General features: G+C 41.1%; 1 long non-coding RNA gene across 1 annotated transcript; it reads left to right on the top strand.

Annotated features, from left to right (window-relative positions):
• The first annotated feature begins 5,508 nt into the window (after positions 1-5,508).
• LOC148149920 (uncharacterized) lies at positions 5,509-15,845 on the top strand. Its single transcript, XR_015757102.1, has 3 exons — positions 5,509-5,586; positions 6,398-6,474; positions 15,436-15,845. It is a non-coding gene; the product is annotated as an uncharacterized LOC148149920 (long non-coding RNA).
• Positions 15,846-24,445: the final 8,600 nt, after the last annotated feature.

Here is a 24,445-nt window from a genome sequence, read left to right as displayed (position 1 = left end):
CATGCCATTGGTACTAACCAAATTAACATTGTCATCTCAGTGATGCAGAAGTTAGCAGCAATGACTAAAAAACGGTGAATTCTGGCCAGATATATCCATCAATTGTGTAAGTTCCAAGTGTGGGACAAAAGAAACAGTATCAAATCTCAAGTAAATATGATGATGGATTCTAATAAATGTAATAGAAAGTGGAATGGTTGATCTGGGCATGGAAAGGGAAGGCAGTCAGAGTGCTGCAAGCAGTCAGAATGCTGCAGGCGCTCCGTCTTGATGTGATATGTTGGTTACTCAGCCAGCAAAGCACCTTCACCCAGCTGGTGCACATATTGTGACCAGGGCCATGGTGGAGCAGATGATGGGATGCTGAAGATCCAATTCCATGGCTTGGAGCAATCTGAAGGGCCCTCCAGTACAGTCTGGACACAGTATGCCACACCATCCTGGCTGACAGGATTCTGCACATTGAAGCCAATAAAGGGTGTTGTGATCGATGTTTAGGGGCCAGAGGAGCAGGAACATTTGTCAGAAGTGAAGGATGAGGCCAATAAGCTGGAATAAACAGTGTGGATGGAAGATGCAGCTGTATGAGGGAGAGACAGGATTTAATTGACACTTGGTTTCAGTGTATGGTGGCTGGGTGCAGAAGACCATCATGAACTCTTAAGGTCATTTGTCAACTTTTGGTTTGCATTTCGGAAGTGAACTGCAGCCTCAATTCATTTTCTTTGTGTTCCCTTTTTGCTAGATGTCAATCAAAGCTGATCTTTAGAACTGTCTGACTGCTTGATTGTTTGAGTTATGTTTCCATAATGAGCAAGGACAAGCCGCTGGTATCAGTGAGCATAGGGAAAATGTAGTACTAAGTTAGGGAGGCTGATTAGACAGGATATAGCTAAGACAGGTAAAATATGTTTGGCTGTCACACAATGATTAGAGTGAGAGAATGGGATTGTATGTGTGAGAGAAAGTCAGCTGTGTGCTGTGAGCAGCATGGCTTTAAAGCTGCTGTACCACAACATTGTCAGTGAGGGGCAAGGCTGGAGTAACACTAGTCTGGTGCACAGCAGCCTTTCAAAGGTGGAGCAGGAGCAAAGGACACTAATCTTTCAGCAGATATCTGGTGAGTGGAGAGTTGTTCTGGGAATGGAATGTGGTACGATGAGCCCAGAATCGGAACGAGGGATGCATGGGGCAGGGTGGCGATGTATTTCCGGAGGTAAAATATGGTGAGGAACCTCACTGGATCTTGTGGTGAGAATCCCTTCACAGAAATTGATGCAACTTGTCCTTAGCCAAATAAAGTAAGATTTGGCCCTTTATCTTTAAACAACGTTTGTATTACCTGGAACAGTCTTAATGCTGTTCATTCTGTATACTACCCTTCCACAGCCATCAGTAACAATAATTTCTCATGAGATTTTTGTGCTCCCCCTCACCTTTACTCTCTCAGTCACCCCTCCACTCCACTGTCACCATATCCCACAGCTTCTGCTTTCTTATCTTCTGCTTTCCTTTTGGAAAGGTTGTGAAATGCATATTCAAATTGCCATATTAACTTTTGTTCATCAGTTAATAGCAATACATTTTGTTTCTGAATATAATAGCAGTTTTGGGTGAGCAGCATTTTAAATTACAAGTTACAGGTTACAGATGCATTCAAATATTGAGCAGTGAATTTCAGCAGACTGTTTAACTGTACAGATGGTGTGGTGGCACTGGTGTTGGACTGGGGTGGACAAAGTTAAAAAGCTGGTGTTGTGTGATTTTTAACTGTACAGAGATGCTGGGCTGGGTTTTCCCTGAAGTTGATGTGCTCCTTATCAGCAAGAAACACCAAACAGTTTGGGACGTCCTGTTAGGGCATTTGCTTTGGCTGAAATCAGTTAAATCACGATTAGTCAATCCTGCCACTTAGTTATTCTCAATAATGTATTCAACATTTTGAATGAAACATTTTCTTTAATGGATAATTACCGGGAAGGGAATTTGTTCCTAGCTTTAAGTTATTAACAACTTACAATAGTTCATGACTTTGAAATATTCATTTTCTGAGTGTTCATTTGTCTGGTCATAAATTACATAGAAAACTTGATTTACAGTTTTAATTTTTTTCACCTTTCCTATCCTAAATTATTTTGATTTTTCTATGTTAAATCATTTTTGTTAGTAGCTCCCAAGATCCCTTTTCCCCTTACTGTTGAGATTTAGGAAAGGTGTGTTAATATGACCTAAGATAACAAAACAGAAATCTACAGTTCTTAAATTACCTACTGATCTAATCTTATCTCACTATTATGTTTAGAACTATTAAGTACACTTCTTTATCAAAAGACAAACAAGCAAGTTAGTAACAGTTACACTTTGGAATATTTATAGAATAAAAAGAGAAAGTGCTGAAGAAATTCAGCAGATCTGGCAGCATCGATGGAGAGAGAAACAGAGTTAATGATGCTCATGCCCAAATTGAAAACCTCAATCTCTGAGAGGAAGGAATCCTTATCCTATTGGGAGAGGAACATGATTGCTCATGCCAAGACATTCTTGTTCCGGCAAGCAAGTAAGATTCATTATGAAGTATTTCACTGCTCCCCCATTACCAGCACTGTGCATGTACACTCTACATGCCTTAACTCTATTTTGTAACTCATCTCCACCGATACCTCTGAGGAAGAATCCACAAATCGCTCTGAGGAAGCAAAGGCAAGGCTGTCACTTGCAACCTTCATCAGCTCAGAGACTTTAGCTAGAATAGGGTCGGGAACACATGCTGGTGAGTGCATCGTTGCCTCATCTCGGAACCTCCCAAGCCTATCCCTGTAATCCTGCATTTCCCATGGCTAATCCACATGGCCAATTCACCTAACCTGCACATCTTTGGACTGAGGGAGCGAACTGGAGCACCTGGAGAAAACCCACGCAGACACTGAGAGTATATGTGGACTCCACACAGACAGTCGCCCGAGGCTGGGATTGAACCCGGGTCCCTGGTGCTGTGAGGCTGTAGTACTAACCATTGAGCCACCATGTTATCTAGTTGTTTAAACGCTGTACTTAAATTACAACCAAGAAAAGAGGAATTTAGAATAACTTAACTCTTAGAAAACCTAACCAAATAATAGATATAGTAATTATTACCAATTAACTGTTGCAATATAGCTTCCCTCCTATCATTGTCATGGTTCCAACCTCCACAAATGCTTCAGCTTTTTCCACTAAGCCTTGACATCCCTCACGTCTTTGGCAGTAAAAGTTAAAAATCACACAACACCAAGATATAGCCCAACAGGTTTAATTGGAAGTACTAGCTTTCGGAGCGCTGCTCCTTCAACAGGTGGTTGTGCTGTTGGACTATAACCTAATGTTGTGTGATTTTTAACTTTGTACAGCCAGTTCAACACTGGCATCTCCAAATCTTTTGGCAATGATCACCCTGCTGCCCTTATATGCCCTCTTCACCTTCTTTAATGATTGCTGAACTGATCCCCTAAGACCGCATTCACCCCAGACCTTTGACCAACTTCAATAACAATTCTGCAGACATGACTGATCAGATCCCTGACTACTATCGCTGCAGCTCTCTGACTGACAAAATGTGATTCTCCTGACTGCTTTATACAACAGAATGGTGCCCACTCTCCAGATGGCAATCAGACAGATCCCCTGACTGTCACTGTCTCAAATGGACAACTAACCACGTCGAAGTCCATACATTGTCCAAGGGCTACATCTCCGACTGATGATACCAGAACCCCCAACCGAAGAACAATACAGGCCCTTTGGCCCACTAAGACTGCATCAACACATAATGCCTTTCTAAACTAACTAACCTTTTGCATCTACGCGGTCCTTGGCACTGTATTCCCTGCCTATACATATATCTGTCACGATGCCTTTTAAACATTGCTAATGTATCTGCCTCCACCATTTCCTCTGACAGTGCATTCCAGGCACTCACCATCCTTTGTGAAAGAACTTGCCTGTCACATCTCCTTTAAACTTTCCCCTTTTACCAGAAACCTATTTCTACCCTGGTATCCATGCCTCTCATAATTTTGTAAACATCTATGAGGTCATGTTCTATATAGCAACAGTTCCATCAGTGACCTCACCTGGCTAACCTCCATCCAGTTCTCCCCCACCCCGCCACCTCAGACAGATCGCTAATGACAAGCAGTCTGTTTGCAGAAAAGAGCAGGTCAATAGGGCAGCAATGATAGTCTGGCTGTGTCTGAAGTGCCAGCCCACTCTCAGGCATGGTATGGCATAGCAAAGCATTGGATACTGTGAGCATGCAGTTAGGCTCTGTAAGTGAGTGAGTGCCAAGACAGCAGCCCTGAGATGATGTCTGGTCCAAACCACGAGCTGGACGACTGTCCATACATGTAAAGTGTCAGCGCTGCAGCCAATCAATGCCAGTTGCTGATATGCTTTACCATGCATGTTTGCATATCCTGAGTAGCCTGCATATGTATTGGAGAGGTGCCATGAGCACTTACGAAATATTGGATACCAGTGTGTATGGAAGGAGGCTGCATGCAGCTGGTGCCCATGACTCGTGCTCTGACATGCTGTTTGATGCAGAAGAACCTGGAGGTTCCTCACAGCCAGTGATGAGCTGAAGTCGCTAGGTAGCCACTCCGTCTTCAATATCAAGATTTCTTGATGTGTGGATTGTTTTGCGCATTTAGTAAGACAGGAAGCTGAATATTAATGAGGCGATTTGCAGCATTAATAAGGCATTTAACAGACCATAATCCCCTTTCATTGGCAACTTGCTTCTGTTGAGAGAGAAACTCACCTCGCCACTCAGCTAAAACATAAAAGGTGTAGCAAGATGCTTGTGACATTGAGACCAACCTTGCTGGACTTCTCATCCAATTCTGTCGCAAATCTCACCATAGCCCATGTCACTCAGATAACCTTTCAGATTCAGTTAAACGATATTGTCCCTGAAGTCCACTTAAAAGTGATATAGATTAACCCAATGGTAAAGGAAGAGACAATAATTAAATTTGCGCTGATAATGGTCTCTGCTTCCTCCTCAGCAACACGTTGTGCAGTTAATGGTAAAGAAGATACAGGAGAGATGGGAGAACTACAATGCTGCATGGACTTGTGAAATGTAGCAAAGAAAAGTAAATTCTTCACACAATCCAGATGCAGTCTACGAAGAATATCCCAATATTTGTAACACTTAGATAGCTCTCATTACAGCCCAATTTGTTCCATGTGATACATCATTCTGTTTGTATTGTGTCCAACCAGATCACACCAGAATCACAAGCATTTATTTTGCCTGCAGGGGGCAGAAAACAAGCAATGATTGACTTGTATCGAGTGAATTTCCTTGAAGTACTTTACGTCCTAAATATTAAAAATCATTTTGGCACGTCAGTGACCTTTCAAGTGAGTCACATGCCGATGTGATGACTGTGCACATTTGCATACCCATTGGTTTAATCATTGACATAAGTTTCTATAAATGAGTGCGAGAAGCAACACTGCAAGGAACTGTTCAGCCTTTAAGAATATTCTTAAGTCTATGCTGTTGAATGCAGTATTAGTGGCAGACTATACGACAAACAGGTAAAGGCAGTTCAGTATTTAGCTCTTTCACTTTACTCTCAATTAACTCTATCACATGATTTATCAATAAATAACCTGCACCATTTTAAGGAAGAGCACAGGAGTTATTTCTGTGGTACAAGCTAATATAGATCACTAAACAATATAATTAAAATAAGTTGTCTTGTCATAGAGTCATAGAGATGTACAGCACAGAAACAGACCCTTCCATCCAACTCATCCATGCTGACCAGATATCCTAACCTAATATAGTTCCATTTGCCAGCACTTGGCCCACATTCCTCTAAATTCTTCCTATTCATATACCCAACCAGATGCCTCTAAAATGTTATAACTATACCAGCCTCCACCACTTCCTCTGGCAGCTCGTTCCATACATGCACCACTCGCTGTGTGAAAAGGTTGTCTCTTAGGTCCCTTTTATATCTTTACCCTCTCACCCTAAAGCTATGCCTTCTAGATCTGGACTCCCCGACCCCAGGGAAAAGACTTTGTCCATTTACCCTATCAATGCCCCTAATGATTTTATAAATCTCCATAAGGTCACCCCTCAGCCTCCAATGGCCCAGGGAAAACAGCCCCAGCCTATTCTGCCTCTCCTTATAACTCAAATCCTCCCACCCTGTAAATCGTTTCTGAACCCTTTGAAGTTTCGCAACATCCTTCCAATAGAAGGGAGACCAGAATTACACGCAATTTCCAAAAATGGCCTAACCAATGTCCTGTACAGCTGCAACATGACTTCCCACACTGTACTCTTTGGGACTTTGCTATGCGCAAATTGACTCCCATATTTTCTCTCTTCCATTAGTGATTCATGTGGAAATTACATCATTTCTTGCAAGATGCTTTGGGATGTCCTGAGGTTGTGAAAGGTGCTCTAAAAATGTAAGTTGTTACTTGGATGGATTGTCAACATTTGTCTTGTTACTTTCCTCAGCTGGACATAGGTGGAATTGGCACTGAGTCCTAACTGGCTTATCCCAGAACCACAAAGCATCATAGTTTCTAGGTCTGAAGGGTTAATATTTGAAGACAAATGGTGTATTGACCTTCATAGCGAGGGAATTCCAGTACAGGAGCAGGGATGTCTTGCTGTAGCTCCACAGGGCATTGGTGAGAACATAGCTGGAGTAAGTGTGCAGTTTCAGTCTCCTTATCTGGGGAAGGATTTTCTGTATATGGAGGGAGTGCAATGAAATTTTACCAGATTTCACGGTACTATGTAATGGGACTGTTGTCAGTTCCATATAATCCAGAACCCACATCTCCCATTGCAGTCTTTGAGCCACACATCATCTCTCTAATCTGATTTGTTCTCTGTAAATTTGCAATTGGCTCAAGTAATAACAGAGATTATGCCCTTTGAGGTTCTCCTTTTTAATTTGGTGCCTCGGTCCTCAGACTTCTTCTTTATCCTACCAAACTATTGGTACATACCTACATGGATCACAATGCACTGGTTCCCACAACAAGTCCCTCTCTAGCCCAGAGCAGATGTACCGCACTCTGGCACATAGTCAGGTGGACTTGTGCTCTTTGCTGCGAAGAACAGCATTAAATCCTCTCACTATACTGCCCACTGCTACCATTACATTTCTTCTTCCCTCAATCCTGAAAGATTTTCTGTGCAATGGTCAGTTATCTACTCTATAGCTCCCAGTCTCCTCAAACAAGCTAAAAGAACATCAAACCTGTTAAACTATTCCTTACTACCTGTGTAGGGGGTCCCCAACTTGCCTGTTCTTTTGTGACTGCCTTCTTTTAAGTTTAAGGCAGTAGCCTTTGGCGAACATTTCTCATCCTCTTACTAAATGTGAAATTCTATTATGCTATAATAACTTTTGGCTAAAATACCATTTACTATGAGAACATTTATTATTTCTGTCTCATTAAACATTATCAGATCTAAAATAGCCTGACCCCTTGCCAATTCAAAAACTTGTTCTTCTACGAATGTGTCCTGAATATATTTTATGAATTCATCCTCAAGTAGCCATTCCCAATTTGATTTATGCAACTCAAAAGAAGATTAAGGTCACCTATGATTATTACAGTACCTTTCAAAGAGGTCCCCAGATTTTTAATGTATAGTCTGATTTATAGCGTAACTACTGTTGGGGGCCTATACTCCCATAAATGAATGTTTTCCCTTGCTGTCCCAACCATTCATTATCCAGCTTGATCCTCCAAATGAAAATCCTTTATTGTTGCGTGGCTGATTATATCCTTTGGTAATAGGCACGCCTTGTGGAACAGATTGTAAAGAAAGCAGGTTTCCTTCTTTATACAACCAATTAATAAACAAACAACAACTCTATGACCATATACAAACTGAAAGAACTGCAGATGCTATGAATCAGAAACAAAAACAGAAGTTGCTGGAAAAGCACAGTAGGTCTGGCAGCATCAGAACTGGAGTTCTGAGGAAGGGTCACCGGACTTGAAACTGGTTTCTCTTCACAGATGTTGCCAGACCTGCTGAGCTTCTCCAGCAATGTCTGTTTTTGTTAGCTCTATTACCGTGTTTGCTGGTACGAGATTTTTATTTCTCAATTTTTGTTTGTAAATTCAAATCAAAATCTAATATTATCATGTTGGGAAATCAAACTACAGTCTCTGATTTATTGGTCCAATAGCATGACCATTATATTTCATTCCTGATAAAGGGCTTATGCCTGAAACGTAGTCTGTCCTGCTCCTCAGATGCTGACTGACCTGCTGCGCTTTTCCAGCACCACACTTTCAACTCTCACTCTCCAGCATCTGCAATCCTCACTTTCTCCAGATTGCCATTTATAGCCAATCCTTAACTGCCCTTCAGAAGATAGTGGTGAGATGCCAATGATCTGTTGGATTCAGATAATAACGATGAAGAGAAATATTAAGGACTGCTGCCAACTAAATTGTAACACTGGGTCAAGGGTACACATGTTCAAACTACTAATAGAAGACAATTTGAATCCTAATATCAGAAAATACTTCATGAAAAGCATGAGAAAAATATGGGAAACACTCCCATCTGGTGTAGTGGAAGGGAAAACTCTCACATTATTTAATAAGCTTAAAATGCTTTGCTGATGAAGACTTCCATGATTTTCTTGGTGGTGACAAGATAAGCAAAATGACCTTTAGAAATGATATCGCCTTCTGTGACAGTTTAGTTGAAGGTATTATTTGAGTGCCAACTATTGTTGCAGGTTGGGAAAACTCAGAAAGTCACACATTATATTTATAGCACTGGCATCATCAAGATTTGAATCACCAGGCTGATGCCTGGCAAGACTGACATATGAAAAGAGACTGGATCAGTTAGGATTATTTTCACTGGAGTTCAGAAGAATGAGGGGAATCTTTTAAAAAACAATGAAATCCTAACAGGACTAGGCAAGGTAAATACAGGAAGGTTGTTCCCAGTGACTGGGAATTCAGAATCAGGAAAGGGGTCTCAGTCTATGGACACGAGATACACCATTTAGGACTAAGGTGAGCAGAAATGTTTTCACCCAGAGAATGGTGGACGTGTGGAATTCTCTGCCACAGAATATGGCTGAGGCCAAAACATTGAATGTTTTCAAGAAGGAGTAAGATCTATTACTTAGGGCTATAGGGATCAAAAGACATGGAGAGTGTAGTGATTGGAACCAGATGGATCTCATAGTCAATGAGGTCTTTGATTGGGGTTGTTAACTTGGACCAATCAGAACAGCCCTGGCTGACCAATATTAACTGGAGATTAGATTTGCCTTAGTTCAGGGGACTGACTCTGAGCTTCCTGGCCTCAATCAGTATACTGGGCACAAGTAGATAAAAGGTGACTTGAAGGTGGGGCACTAGCCTCTGTGCAGTTATTTCAATGATGACAGGAGAAAACAGGATATATCTGCCGAACATTTGCTGGCGACAGTCATTATTTCTGGCATCATGCCTTTATCTGGGAAGCTTGACTCGTTTGATCCTGCTGCTGAAGACTGGGCTCAGTATGTGGAAAGAATGACTTTTTTTTCTGGACAAATGACATTGGGGTTGATGAAAAGCAACAAGTAATCCTTCTGACTGCTTGTGAACCCACCGCATTCTCTGTTATTAGGGGCTTAACGTTTCCAGAAGCAACAGACGCTAAAACTTTCCAAGAGTTAACAGAGCTGGTTAAGAAACATTACAACCCCAAACCTGTATTGCTGACTCACCACCGATTATTATTCAGCTGTTAGAGAACCAAGGGAGTCCATATTGGGATTTTTTTATGAGGTTGAGACAACTGGCAGAGGCATGAGATTTTGGGTTAACTCTGAATGAAATGCTGACAGACTGTTTTGGCATGTGGGAATAATGATGTAACCATGCAGAAGTCCCTATTAGCTAAAGCCTAACTGATCTTTGAACAGGCACTACAACTGGTATCGTCATTAGAAAATGCAGCAAATGGAGCAAGGGAATACAGGGATCCCAATGGAAGTGGACACCCTCACCTCTCTGACTGAGTTGGGGGAAAATCATTGAGTGTGGACAATCACAGAGCCTCACGGAGGGCATATCCTGAGCTGAGGACCCCTAGGCCAATCCACGGCAGAACCCCACACAAAACTGAGCCTCAGTGGCTAAAAGGTTCTCCAGGATTTGAGCCGGCAAAACATTGTAGTTGTTGTCGGTATGTGGACTGGAGGCAGCAAAGGAGTTCTATAACGCCTGACTTGAGTAAGAAAACTCTCAGGCTGGTCGATATTAGACATGCCCTGGGAAGTCCCCCACATGTACGTTGGAACAAACAAATTGCTTAGCGACGTTCAAATCAAAACTGATTAAAATTAACGTTTGGTTAAATGGTCACCCATTTCCCATGGAGCCGATACTGGCACAGCTATATCTGTGGTTTCAGAATCTGTCTTTAACAAGGTTCACTTGGGACTCCAACCCTAAAGTTTGCACAGGACCTCAGCCAGACCAAGAACATACTCTGGGGAACTGTTGCAGATTAAGGGAATGACTTTGGTTCCGGTCTCCTCTGCGAAGTAGTTAGTGCAGATACCACTGATGGTAGCAAAAGCCACAGGCCCCAGCCTATTGGGATGGAATTGGTTGAGAAAAATTGACCTGGATTGGCTCAACATTGGCTGAATTGTTAGTGTAATACCGAGGAGTTTTACAAGAAAGGTTTCGAACTATCAAAGAGGCCATAGCCATTTTACATATTGACTGGGAAACAATTCTGAGATTTTGCAAGGTCTGCCTAGTGCCAGTTGGTGCAAATGTAGAGGTGGAAATCAGGAGGCTGGAGAGCAAAGGAATCATCAAACCAGTGCTGTTTGCAGAATGGGCAGCACTCGTAATGCCAATTGTAATGCCTGACAGCTCAGTTCGCCTTTGGGGGACTTTAAACAAATGGTAAACCACCTCTCACAGCTGGTAAATACCCAACCACTTGTATAAAGGATTTGTATGCAAAGTTGGAAGAAAGTTGTCCTTTACAAAGCTGTACATGAGCCACGTCTATGTACAATTGCAATTGGATGAGGAGTCCCAGACTTATGCCACAATTAACATCCATAATGGTTAATTCCAGTATACAAAACAGTCATCTGGGGTATCATCAGCCTTTACCCTTTTCCAGCAGACATGGAAAACATTTTACAGGGGTTATCCCAAGTTAACATTTATCTGAATGACTTGCTAATAACAGGGAAGAACAATAAAGGGCACTTGGAGAACTTAGACATAGTGCTTAAATATTTCTCCTGGTGTGCATATGCCTCAGAAGGGAAAATGTATGTTCCGGGCACCCCAAGTGACCTACTTGGTTTACAGGGTCAACAACACTGGGTTACACCCATTGTAAGAGAAAGTGAGGGTGATAAAGGATTCCCAGCTCCCACGTCTGTACCAGAGCTGATGTCTTTCCTTGGGTTTACGAATTATTACAGAAAATTCTTACATAACCTGGCCTCCATCTTGGCACCCTTACACCTGCTATTGTAAAGGGTCAGTCTTGGAAATGGTTGCATAGCCAAGAGGTAGCCTTTAGGGAAGTGAAAAAGCAGCTATTGTCATCTGAGGCATTGGCCCGCGATGATCTAAGGTGAGAGGTAGTGCTGATGCGTCCCCATACGGTATCGGGGTAGTGTTGGCCAAACAGAACGAAACACCTGATAATGTGATAATGTATGTTTCCAGGGCTTTGGCTGATGCCAAATGCAAATGTGCCCAGACAGAGAAGGAAGATTTACTGGTCATGTTTAATGTGAGGAAGTTCCACCAGTATCTTTACAGACAGGAATTTGTCACAGTAACAGATCACAAACCCCTGCTGGGGCTACTGAAGGAAGACAAGGCCATGCTGCCCATAGCTTCCAGTAGAATTCAACATTGGACCCTTATTCTCAGTGCTTAAACGTACAAGTTAGATCCCCATCCAGGAAGCCAAGTGGCTAATGCAGTTGCCTTGAGCTGCCTCCCACTGGCAGATACTCCAAAGATGCTACCTCCCCTGGAAGACTGCATTCTGGTTTTAAACTTTCTGGACACCATTTTGGTCACTGCTGACAATATCCGGCTCTGGACATTTGAAAGATCCCGTCCAAGCGAAACTGGTGCTAATAGGGAAGACAGAAGGGCCATTGCTATCAGGACTGAAATCATTCTGGACCCAGCAAGACTAAGTCTCCATAGAGGACGACATATTACTTTTGGGGAGCAAGGGTGATTATTCTATATAAAGGTCACCATCAGATATTGGCCAACCTCCACCGAGGTCATAGGGGTTTCCAAAATGACGATGCTGGCAAGAAGCTATGTTTGGTGGCCAGGGTTGGATTCCAAAATAGCTGCATGGGTGGCTGCCAACAAGAACAAAAATTGCCACCAGCAATGCCCCACATTTGTGGGATTGGCCAGGTAAACCCAGACTAGGTTACATCTTGAGTATGCCAGTCCTTTTCAGGGCTCAATGTTCCTGGTCATTGCAGATGGCCAAGTCAAGGTGGTTGGAGGTGCATAAAGTTCATTCGACAAACACAAGGATGACAATTGAGAAGCTGCAACCATCATTCACCATACACGGACCACCAGAAGTATTGTTTACGGATATTAGGACATTATTTACCGCCAGTGACTTTGAATGTTTCCTGAATTCAAATGGCATTCAGCAGGTAAAGACAGCTCCATACCATCCATCATCCAATGGTCTGGCATGAAAAGTGCTCCAAACATTGAAGGCAGGCTTGAAGAAGCAGCCTAAAGCATCTATTGTTAGCAAACTGACCTGGTTCCTGTTCGATTTATAGGACCATCCCACATGCAACAACAGGGATAGCTCTAGCAGAGTTGCTGATGGAGAGAAGTCTCTGCACCAGATTAAACCTGATATTCCCTGGGGGGGGGAAGGGGGGTTACGGGGTTGTGGGAAGGCTGAAATGGCAGCAGGAACGTCAATGCCCGCCACATGCCTCCTCTAAGCGATAGAGACGATTTAATTCAGGAGGCTGAAGTTTGTGACTGGAGCATGGAAGTGGCCCTGTATGGGTACATGGTGAGGTTGATGCTAGATCAGGTGACTTACAAAGTTCAAGTCAGTGATTCAATCCTGAACAGACACGTGGGTCACCTGAAAGCTGTTACATCGCAAATGGGGCAAGAACAAAACGTACCTGACCCCTCAGAACAGCCAGAAGGCCCATCAGCAACTGTAGGTTCTCCCCCTCTGTCTAGTGTCGAGGAAGTTTCAGAGCCCAAGATGCATGCAGCCTTGATACTAATACTGGCAGAAGAAGAGGAGGAAACCCTCCTGAGACGGGCATGGCCCAGTCAATGCCACCCATGTCAGAGTCTGAATCAGAGGAACTCAACCAGGGGCGAAAATGTTGCAGGAAAAGCTACAAGAGAAAGACCAGGCCTACATTCCCAGACTTGAGTGAGGGTGGGGGTAGTGATGTAGTGATTGGAACCAGATAGACCTTGTTCACTATGAAGTCCTCGATTGGCCCAGGCCCAGTCAGAAGGCACTGACCGACCAAAGGGGATTTAAAATCCCTTCAGTCCAGGGGACTGACTCCAAGTTGGCTTGCCACAGCCAGTGTACTGTGCATAAGTAAATAAAGGTTGCCTTGGTGACAGGACACCGGCCTTTGTGGAGTTATTTCAGACCGAACGTTGCATGATTAGCCATGATCATATTGAATGTCAGAGCAGGCTGGAAGGTTTGAATGACCTACTCCTGTTCCTCGTCTCTATGTTTCTAAGATGTGCATCTGTTCACAAAAAAAAGGAAACCACCAAAATATTTCTCACAATAGCAAATGACATTAAGATAATGTTAATTTATATTCTTCAAACACCGAAAAGGTTTTACAAAAATTTCACTAAAACAGTTAACCTTAATGATTACAGAAAATGATGCAATATGTTGAATGGCATGGAGATAAATTAGATTATTGCAGTTAAATATCTACTCAAAGCTAATAGACTTTAAAGACTAGTTTCTATGTTGACCAAGTCTGTTTTCAGTGATTGTGTTTGAAGTGGGTGCTGTTGACAGGATTTCCTTTGCAACATTAACCAAGTATAACATAAATATTTAGTGATACTGTAATTGTATCATCTGATAATTGACAGAGGACAATTTTAGTAAGTGATAGTATCTCAGGGGTACTGTGGTATTAACTTAAACACTAAACATCCTGTCATATCCATTCTGCAACTCTCAGTGCAACAGGAAATACCTAGCAGACATCGTAATTTAAATATCAAATGTCTGGCATTACACCACATTGAAAGATTTGAAGAGCAATCATTTCCTTTCATTCTTATTTAATTAGTGATTCCTAATACTTCGGATGAATTGATTAATTTCATAAGTTGTAAATATTAAAATGCATCTCAGATTTCTTTGGTATTCTCAGGATTTTTAGGTGCTTTTTTTACATTGAGTGCTCTAGTTTCTTGTTGATTTTCTGCATTGTATCTTGAAGATGTTATACACTGCGTCCAAAGAGTGCCAGTGGTGGAGAAAGTGAATGTTTAAGGTGCTTGTGTTACTAATCAAGCTGGCTGATATGTCCTGGATGGTGTTAAGCACCTTAAGTCAGTTGGAGAGAATTCCATCATGCTGTTGACTTTTGTATTGGTTAAAATTATGATTCTGCCTTTGAGGTAGGATGTGCATTTATGAACAAATGAAAGAAAGTTAAACAAAGCTTTTCTCACAATAACAAGTGACTCTGAATTAACACTAAAAAATATACTTCAACCATGTAAACATGTTTCCAAAAAAGTTTCACTAGAAAAACTAAGTAAAATAATGGACAGAAAATACTGAATTTGATAAAATGGGGCCATCTGGATTAATCACATGCCAAACTTAAAACTAAAAGTTATCATTATTACAATGAAAAAATAGTATTTCATTTATAATTCAATTTTTTGTGCTGGCGCTAACGTAGGCTGGGTCTCTGGTCAGCAAGTGCAGTCAACACCATTTACAAATGGTGTAAAAATGCAAACAACATGTCAGCTCATTACAGCTCATTACAACATGTCTAAGCCAGTGGCACTCAATATCTAGAAAATACTTTCCTTCAAGGATCATCAGCTAGAAATAAGATGTAGATAGCCCAATTAATTTATTTTATTCTAATTCAAGGATGTGGAGACAAGTTTTTCCATCTTACTTTGTGGTATTTGCTCCCTCTCCCAGTGTGTGGCTCTAGGTTAGGGTTTTTGAGGTAGTTCTCTGCCACTAGTCCTTTGTGTGGTTGCATTGGTTTAAAACAAAGGTATCAGCTCATCAATTTGATAGCATTTTGTTACAGTTCTAAAGTTCAAACTGAAACATTCACTCTGTTTTTCTCTACACAGATGCTGATAGACTGACTGAATTCCTCCAGCATTCTCTGCACTTGTTTCAAATACCACAAGATATTTGGAGTGGCCGTTGGAGAAAATACCACAAGATCTTAAGCTGTATAACCAGAAGAAGATAGCATAATCCTCAGTGATTTAAGTTTGAGTACCCTCAGTCGAACTGCTTTTCCATCGGAGGCCTCACTTTAGGCTGCCCAGGTCCTTACCTCTGGAATTCGTCTCTAAACATCCTTGTCTCTCTATCCATCTTTGACAAGCTCCTTAAAGTATTTCTCTTTGAGTTATCATTTGAACACTGTAGTATTGCCTTATGTGACTTGGTATCAGATTTTATTTTATAATATTACTTTGAAGCAATTGGAAAATTTTATTACATTAAACATGCTCTATCAATGGATGTTGTTGTAACGGATACTAATTCAGTGCACAGCTTCTAGCCAGTGTCATTGGAGGACATGCAGGCCTGAGAGATGTGCAGTAAAGGAGAGATCCAGTGTTGATTAGAATTAGGCATGTGAGGAATGAGGAAAATCTGTGGATGTTGGGAGTGTTATGCTACACAAGCAGTTGAGCTTATAGCAGTATACAAGATTCTAAAGAACATAGACAAGAACAATGTCAATGTTTAACAAGATGCTAAGCTCTACAATGAGTACTGAGTCTGAAATCTGGAAGAGGATGAGGTAAAATATTGTTTAGATTGAATTATTTTATACAAAGTGGTGAATGAATGGGATAATCTGCTAAGGGAGGCAGCGAGGATTGATTGTTTCAATCAGTTTGGTGAAAAATTAAACAAGTAGCTAAATATAACCATACTAAAAACTTATGAAAGCTTTCGTGGACCTGATATTTCCCAGATACTGAGTATGCAGTGTTCTTGTCTGGTTCCAAACCATCTTCGATCTTTCTGGTCACTGTAAGACCACATTCCGAGATGCCTTAAGCCACTTTAACTGAACAGACCCTTTCCTCCCCACACAAAAGTATGAAAAATAGCCAGAATAATGTCTAAGAGTCATACCCCTCAGAACCCCACTTCCAGAAATACATGTATTTCAATGCATGGATACAAAAAAGCTTTCAAAAAATCTGCATTAACTCATAAGCCATCGGATGTCCTCCACCTCTATGCCATGCAGAATATTGCTTTCTCACTGTAATCACCAGCACTGTTATTTAAGTGAGGGGTAGTATAATAGCAGCCTTCTTGTCGGAAATTCTCTGTGAATAACCACAGGAATCAGCCAAATGTGAGAATGTGTTGTAAACTTTTTTTTACCTTACTTTCTGGTTGGTTACCACAGTTAGTCTGTAGGAAGTCAAAGCACAAAGCTAGATCAAAGCAACATGCATTCCCACAGAGGGGAGCATTCCATTTATTTGACTGCAACACAATGCTACCAAATTGATGAGCTGAAACCGTTTTTTTTTACCAAAGCAACCACACAAAACCCACTATTGTCTAGCAATGCGATTACATTCTAACTAGGTCATGAAAGGTTACATTTAGCAGCAATGGACAGCACAGGATTCATTCCAGTTATTTTCAAAGGGTCTGCTCTTTCATTCTTTGAAAAGTATTCTTGATTGATGGGTTTTGTATTTACTTTTGTGTGTTTTTGCTTCAAAACTGGAAATGTTGACAAATATATATATTTAGTTTTTTTGATGCAGCTTTCTCCTCTCCAATACAAATTGTAATGTCTCATGCACTGGGAAAGATAGGGGTGTAATTGTACTGTCACTGGGTTGGTTATCCAGAGGCCTAAATTATTTCTTTTGGGACACAAGTTCAAATACCACAGCAGCTGATAGAATTTGAATATGATTAATAAAATACTGTCTGGAATATAAAGCTATTATGTGTACTGATAACCACAACAACTATCACTGATTTCTGTAAAACCCCATATGGTTCACAAGTATCCTTACCGGTGGTCAAGCAAGTCCTTCAGTTCAAGGGCAACTAGGGATGGGAAACAAATGCTGGTCTAGCAGTGAAGCCCACATCCCATCAAATAAAGCAAGAACACTCCCTCTCGCTTCTCATAAACGTTAAAGATTTTAAAATAGATGTGCAAAATTCTTCAATTTATCTGAATCTCAGACCTCAGACTCAGGATGATAGAAAATACAGATCAGGTTATTGTACTTAAGAAGAATTATCATTTAATCAACATAATTGACTTTTAGCTACAGGTAAACAATCATAAGCCATGGCACTAAAAACTTCAAATGAAAACTATGATCCCCTTATAATGTGCACGCCCCCACCCCATACAAATGTAGAGAAACAAAAAGATGGGCAAAAATAGATTATAGACAGAAAATACCTGGAAGGCTGTTTGGTGGTTCTTATTCATATGTTGTTGAGATGTTCCTTCTGATTCTTATGCTGATCAGAGCATAATTCCACTAGTTTGCAATAGACACAAAGTGGCAGGTTCACTTATAAAACATCTCTGACTTATAGTTCAAAAGTCACAACTTAGAACAACTGTTGTGGGAAAGATGAAGTGGTTTTCTCCAGGTTAAAAATAGAGTTTTACTGCAAAGAACAGAGAGATGGCACCTGTGCTGGTGGAAATCAAAATAGTTCTCCATTACTTGTTTCCAATCTGAAGCTGTTCAGTTATCTGACAACCAATCACAAGGTTGTTGGCAGGCAAAAGGATTTTTTCATTGATAGCTGGTCACTAGTCCATGGACCAATCAACTTCTTATTGCCAGCCAGCTGCAACTGTGTACAGAACCCTCTTGGCTTCAGTCTGCTACCATTTCAATTATTGCTTGTTCAAACAGTTACTTACATGAAGTGCCACCTATATCACTTGAAGCAGACATCATGTAAAAAGGGCAAGGACCCATTTTAATAAGATCCACATTTTTTACATTATTCTAGGATTTATTGGACATTGCTGAATGGTTTCTTATAATTTCAGTACACCACTGTGCTCTCTTACTAACATTTATGTCCTAGGCATGTTGCAGTATTTCATTGAAGCCCACATAAACTGGAGAAACGGCATCATATTTTACATTTAGACACTTTAGAGCCTAAAGGTCTCAACATTGAATTCAACAACTTCAGATCATTAACTCTGCCCACAATTTTGATTACCCTCTTCTCCTCCGTTACCCTCTTTTTCACTCAGCAAAGCTGAACTGCTTTCTGCTTTTAACACATTCCCATTTCTCTTGCTCTTTCTCACTCCTTTCCCTACAGCATAAAATCCATCACTTTTCCAGCAGCATTCAGTTCTGAAGAAGTCATATTGCTCTCTTTCTCTAGTCTATTTCTCTCCTCACAGATGCTGCCAGCGCTTCCCAGTTTCCTTTTAGATCTGCGAAATCGACAATATTTTGCTTTCAGGTTAATGTGATTTAATTTGGCTTAATTTGCTTAATGGATTTCTAAAAATAGTGTAAAGAGTGACTTATGATTCAAAAAGAGACTGCTAGGAAACTGGGTCGGTAGGTGGGAAGCAAAGATATGCTGCATTGTCTGAATAAATCTATTCAGAGAACCTATTGTGAGGAAAAGGATTAGAATCCAGTTTCACACTTCATCAGCTGCTTAGAATTGAATTAATGCAGTAGTAGAAGATGGATGCCTAAAGGTAAAAAATATTTTCTGCAGAATAGAAGATTGTAATCAGAATTACTTTTATGGAAAAAATGTTGAAAGCATGTAGGAAGTGTCAGTCTATGATTATCCAATATTCTCCAAATCTGAATCAGTGGAGAAATGCATTGCATAGATAGACATGGCAGAACTGAAGAGAAAACCAGCATGGCACTAGCATTGTCAGTTCCTGACAAAAGCAAAATCAACAGCATTTTTTTTGTCGTAAACTGATACGTTTCAGTTGTAGATGGACCCTGATGTAGGTTTGGATATTCGATAAGGGTCAGAGGATGAATTTTTTTCAGCTACATACACAAAAACAACAAAGGGAAAACTGTTTGAACTTACAACATGAAAACCCACGTCAGAGTTACAGTTAATGTAAACAAATAGTTCCAATCAGACTTTCATACCCCACTCTTATATTCCTTTATTCTCTGGGTTCATGGAGACTGAGTGTATGGGTGGAGTGCACTATTATGAAATGTTTCAGAGTTTGTCATTTTCCCCATGGGCAGGAGGAACTTGCTCCTGCTGGGAACTTCTGGGGCAAACGTCTGGGCACTATATTTAAAGGTCATCTTGATAGTCCTTCACTCTCTACAAACCTGCGGTGACCTATCAGCTTGCATTGTCACCTGCACCCTTCCTGCAAGCAAAACGTCATTTTAATCACACCTTGCTCGAAGTGCTGGTCTAGCCTGCCCAGTAAAGAATGGAGGTTATTTTCTCCTGGGCCAGATACAGTGCAGGTCAGTATCCATGGGCCATATTATAGAACCCAGATGTACCACAGGAAGAGGAAGAATGATCCCTGGCACTCTGCAAGTGGCGCCATCTACTCACTGCAAAGTGACATACAGACATGATTCTAAATGAACATTTTTCAGTCCTAAAATGTAAATGATTTGCAGAATGATCATGTCCCTGAGAATTAGTTTGTAAATAAAGCTGTTTCAGATAAGCCCTTCTTTGGCAGGGCACTTACACATGATACAAAGTGACCAGAGATTCAAAGCAGATTACGAGATTGACAAAATACAATCAGAGTTCCTGGAGAAAATGAATCAGAGCAAGAGGAGGATTCCTCCAGCTGCAAGTTCTAGTTTTCTGTTTCTCTCTTTTTCTTTAATGTTAAAAGACCACATAAACCTCTCAGCAATGTGAGCTGTATCAACTCAGCTTACCCGTACAATTGGAATTGCTTGGCTGTTAATTTGTGTGCACCTCCACCATGTGGACTGCTGCAGTTCTGGAAGATAGCTCACTACCACATTCTCAAGGATATTTGAGAGTGATTACAAATGCTGGCCTGACATCCCAGAAACACACCATTTTACATTTTCTTATTTCTCTTCAGCAATAGATTATGATCTTGCATCTTCCTCTACTCATAGAAACATAGAGTGATATAGTCAGAGATGTACAGCATGGAAACAGACCCTTCGGTCCACCCCATCCATGCCGACCAGATATCCCAACCCAATCTAGTCCCACCTGCCAGCACCCGGCCCATATCCCTCCAAACCCTTCCTATTCATATACCCATCCAAATGCCTTTTAAATGTTGCAATTGTACCAGCCTCCACCACTTCCTCTGGAGCTCACTCCCTACATGTATCACCCTCTGTGTGAAAAGGTTGCCCTTTAGGTCTCTTTTATATCTTTCCCCTCTCATCCTAAACCTATGCCCTCCAGTTCTGGACTCCCCCACCGCAGGGAAAAGACTTTGTCTATTTATCCTATCCATGCCCCTCATAATTTTGTAAATCTCTATAAGGTCACCCCTCAACCTCAGAAAACAGGCCCAACCTGTCCAGCCTCTCCGTATAATTCAAATCCTCCAACTCTGGCAACATCCTTGTAAATCTTTTCTGAACTCTTTCAAGTTTCACAACATCTTTCCGATAGGAAGGAGACCAGAATTGCACGCAATATTCTAACAGTGGCCTAACCAATGTCCTGTACAGCCGCAACATGACCTCCCAACTCTTAATTCTTTGACCACGAAAGGAAAGCATACCAAACGCCATCTTCACTATCCTATCTACCTGTGACTCCACTTTCAAGGAGCTATGAACTTGCACTCCAAGGTCTCTTTGTTCAGCAACACTCCCGAGGACCTGACCATTAAGCGTATAAGTCCTGCTAAGATTTGCTTTCCCAAAATGCAGCACCTCGCATTTATCTGAATTAAACTCCATCTGCTACTTCTTAGCCCATTGGCCCATCTGATCAAGATCGGTAACCCTCTTCGCTGTCCACTACACCTCCAATTTTGGTGTCATCTGCAAACTTACTAACTATACCTATTATTCTTACATCCAAATCATTCATATAAGTGACAAAAAGTAGAGGACCCACACTGATCCTTGTGGCACTCCACTGGTCACAGGCCTCCAGTCTGAAAAACAACCCTCCACCACCACCCTATCTTCTACTTTTGAGCCAGTTCTGTATCCAAATGGCTAGTTCTCCCTGTATTCTGTGAATCTAACCTTGATAATCATGTCGAACACTCTACTGAAGTCCATATAGATCACATCTACCACTTTGCCCTCATCAATCGTCTTTATTACTTCCTTCAAAAAACTCAATCAAGTTTGAGACATGATTTCCCACGCACAAAGCCATGTTGACTATCCCTAATCAGTCGTTGCCTTTCCAAATACATGTACATCCTGTGCCTCAGGATTCTCTCCAATAACTTGCCCACCGACGTCAGGCTCACTGGTCTATAGTTCCTTGGCTTGTCCTTATCACCCTTCTTAAACAGTGGCACCACGTTAGCCAACCTCCAGTCTTCCAGCACCTCACCTGTGACTATCAATGATACAAATATCTCAGTAAGAGGCCCAACATTCACTTTCCTAGCTTCCCACAGGGTTCTCAGGTACACCTGATCAGGTTCTGGGGATTTATCCACCTTTATGCATTTCAAGACATCTAGCACTTCTTTCTCTGTAAGCTGGACATTTTGCAAGATGTCACCATCTATTTCCTTATATTCTACATCTTCCATATCCTTTTCCACAGTAAATACTTATGCAAAATACTCATTTAGTATCTCCCCCTATTTTCTGTGGCTCCACACAAAAGCCGCCTTGCTGATCTTTGAGGGGCCCTATTCTCTCCCTAATTACCCTTTTGACCCTAATGTATTTGTAAAAACCCTTTGGATTCTCCCTAATTCTATTTGCCAAAGCTATCTCATGTCCCTGTTTTGCCCTCCTGATTTCCCTCTTAAATATACTCCTACTGCCTTTATAGTCTTCTAAGGGTTCACTCAATCCATCCTGTCTATACCTGACATATGCTTCCTTCTTTTTCTTAACCAAAGCCTCAATTTCTTCAGTCATCCAGCATTCCCTATACCTACCAGCCTTTCCTTTTACCCTGACAGGAATATACTTTTTCTGGATTCTCGTTATCTCATTCCTGAAAGCTTCCCATTTTCCAGCTGTCCCTTTACCTGCAAACATCTGCCCCCAATCAGCTTTTGAAAGTTCTTGCCTAATACCGTCAAAATTGGCCTTTCTCCAATTTAGAACCTCAACTTTTAGATCTGGTCTATCCTTTTCCATCACTATTTTAAAATGAATAGAATTATGGTCGCTGGCCCCAAAGTGCTCTCCCACTGACACCTCAGTCACCTGCCCTGCCTTATTTCCCAAGAGTGAGTCAGGTTTTGCACCTTCTCTAGTAGGTACATCCACATACTGGATCAGAAAATTTTCTTGTACACACTTAATAATTCCTCTCCATCTAAACCCTTAGCACTATGGCAGTCCCAGTCTATGTTTGAAAAGTTAAAATCCCCAACCATAACCACCCTATTATTCTTACAGATGGCTGAGATCTCCTTACAGGTTTGTTTCTCAATTTCCCTCTGACTATTAGTGGGTCTATAATACAATCCCAATAAAGTGATCATCCCTTTCTTATCTTTCAGTTCCACCCAATAACTTCCCTGGATGTATTTCTGGGAATATCCTCCCTCAGCACAGCTGTAATGCTATCCCTTTTCAAAAACGCCAGTCCCCCTCCTCTCTTGCCTCCCTTTCTATCCTTCCTGTAGCATTTGTATCCTGGAACATTAAGCTGCCAGTCCTGCCCATCCCTGAGCCACGTTTCTGTAATTGCTATGATATCCCAGTCCCATGTTCCTACTCCACATATCATATAACAAAAAGATGTCACATCGCAAGTAGGTGCAGTGTTTTCTAGCCGAATCTATGTGCTAGACAGTACGACTTTCATCTACCATATTGATTAAGTTTACAAAATAAATTATTTGGACGAATAATATATCTTACATTAGCACAAGTGTTGAATAAGCAACACCCTCTAAAATTGATTAACTAGTATATCACAGGGGAGGAAAAACCTCCTGCTAAATAACTCACAAATCCAAACTGATGTAAGTTAAATATCTGCACTTTATTATACAGTTAATATTCAGAGCATTTGCTTCGAACCTCGGCGTTATGCATATTATATTGTTGCATAAAACTAACTGCAAAAGTTAGGAAATGAACTCTAGCTTTACATCATGAACCTTATGTGACATTTACGTACAACCTGCATCTACATGTATCTAGAATGTAGTGATACAATGTAAATGAAAAAAATACTGTAACAAAAACACTTTTGTTCATTAAAACTGTTTGACTATGTGTTAAATTCCTTGGAACATTTTTCTCCTGCCTTGTGTTCAGTTGCTTGGAAACATCATATAAACCTTGAAATAAAATCAATGCCATGGCAACTGCAGTGTATGTATTCATAGTCATTGTATCGATAGACAAATAAGATGCTTTATGTCTAAAGATTTGACAAACCAAGCACATTATTTAAGGACAGCCTTTTAATGTACTTTCGCTTCTAGATTGTACTTGGAGAGAAACCAAGTTTTCCCACTGTAATTACACATAATTACCTTCAACAACAATGGAGAGCTGGTATATCTTCAAGGAGGGCATAAATAGCAGTTTAACAGGTGCTGAATTATTTATAAAGGTTACAAGATAATCAATGGCAGAAAAGGTGGTATGTTTACATCTGCTATGCATGGGCATAATATCGTTGGCTCATGTTATTGACTTAGCAATGAATCTTTAGGTCTTAGGAAAGAAGAAGGCTAAGAGGGGATTTGATAGAGACATACAAGATGATCAGAGGATTAGATAGGGTAGATAGTGAAAGACTTTTTCCTAGGATGATGATGTCAGCTTGTACGAGGGGGCATAACTACAAATTGAGGGGTGATAGATTGAAAACGGACATCAGAGGCAGGGTCTTTACGCAGAGAGTGGGAAGGGCATGGAATGCCCTACCTGCTAATGTAGTCAACTCAGCCACATTAAGGAGATT

This window comes from Chiloscyllium plagiosum, unplaced genomic scaffold, assembly GCF_037043375.1.
Source record: "Chiloscyllium plagiosum isolate Xiang-an unplaced genomic scaffold, Cpla_swu_hap1 HiC_scaffold_5, whole genome shotgun sequence".
NCBI classification, from domain to species: Eukaryota; Metazoa; Chordata; class Chondrichthyes; order Orectolobiformes; family Hemiscylliidae; genus Chiloscyllium; species Chiloscyllium plagiosum.
Note: the sequence above shows the minus strand (reverse complement) of the source record. Positions and strands in the feature narration are given on the sequence as shown.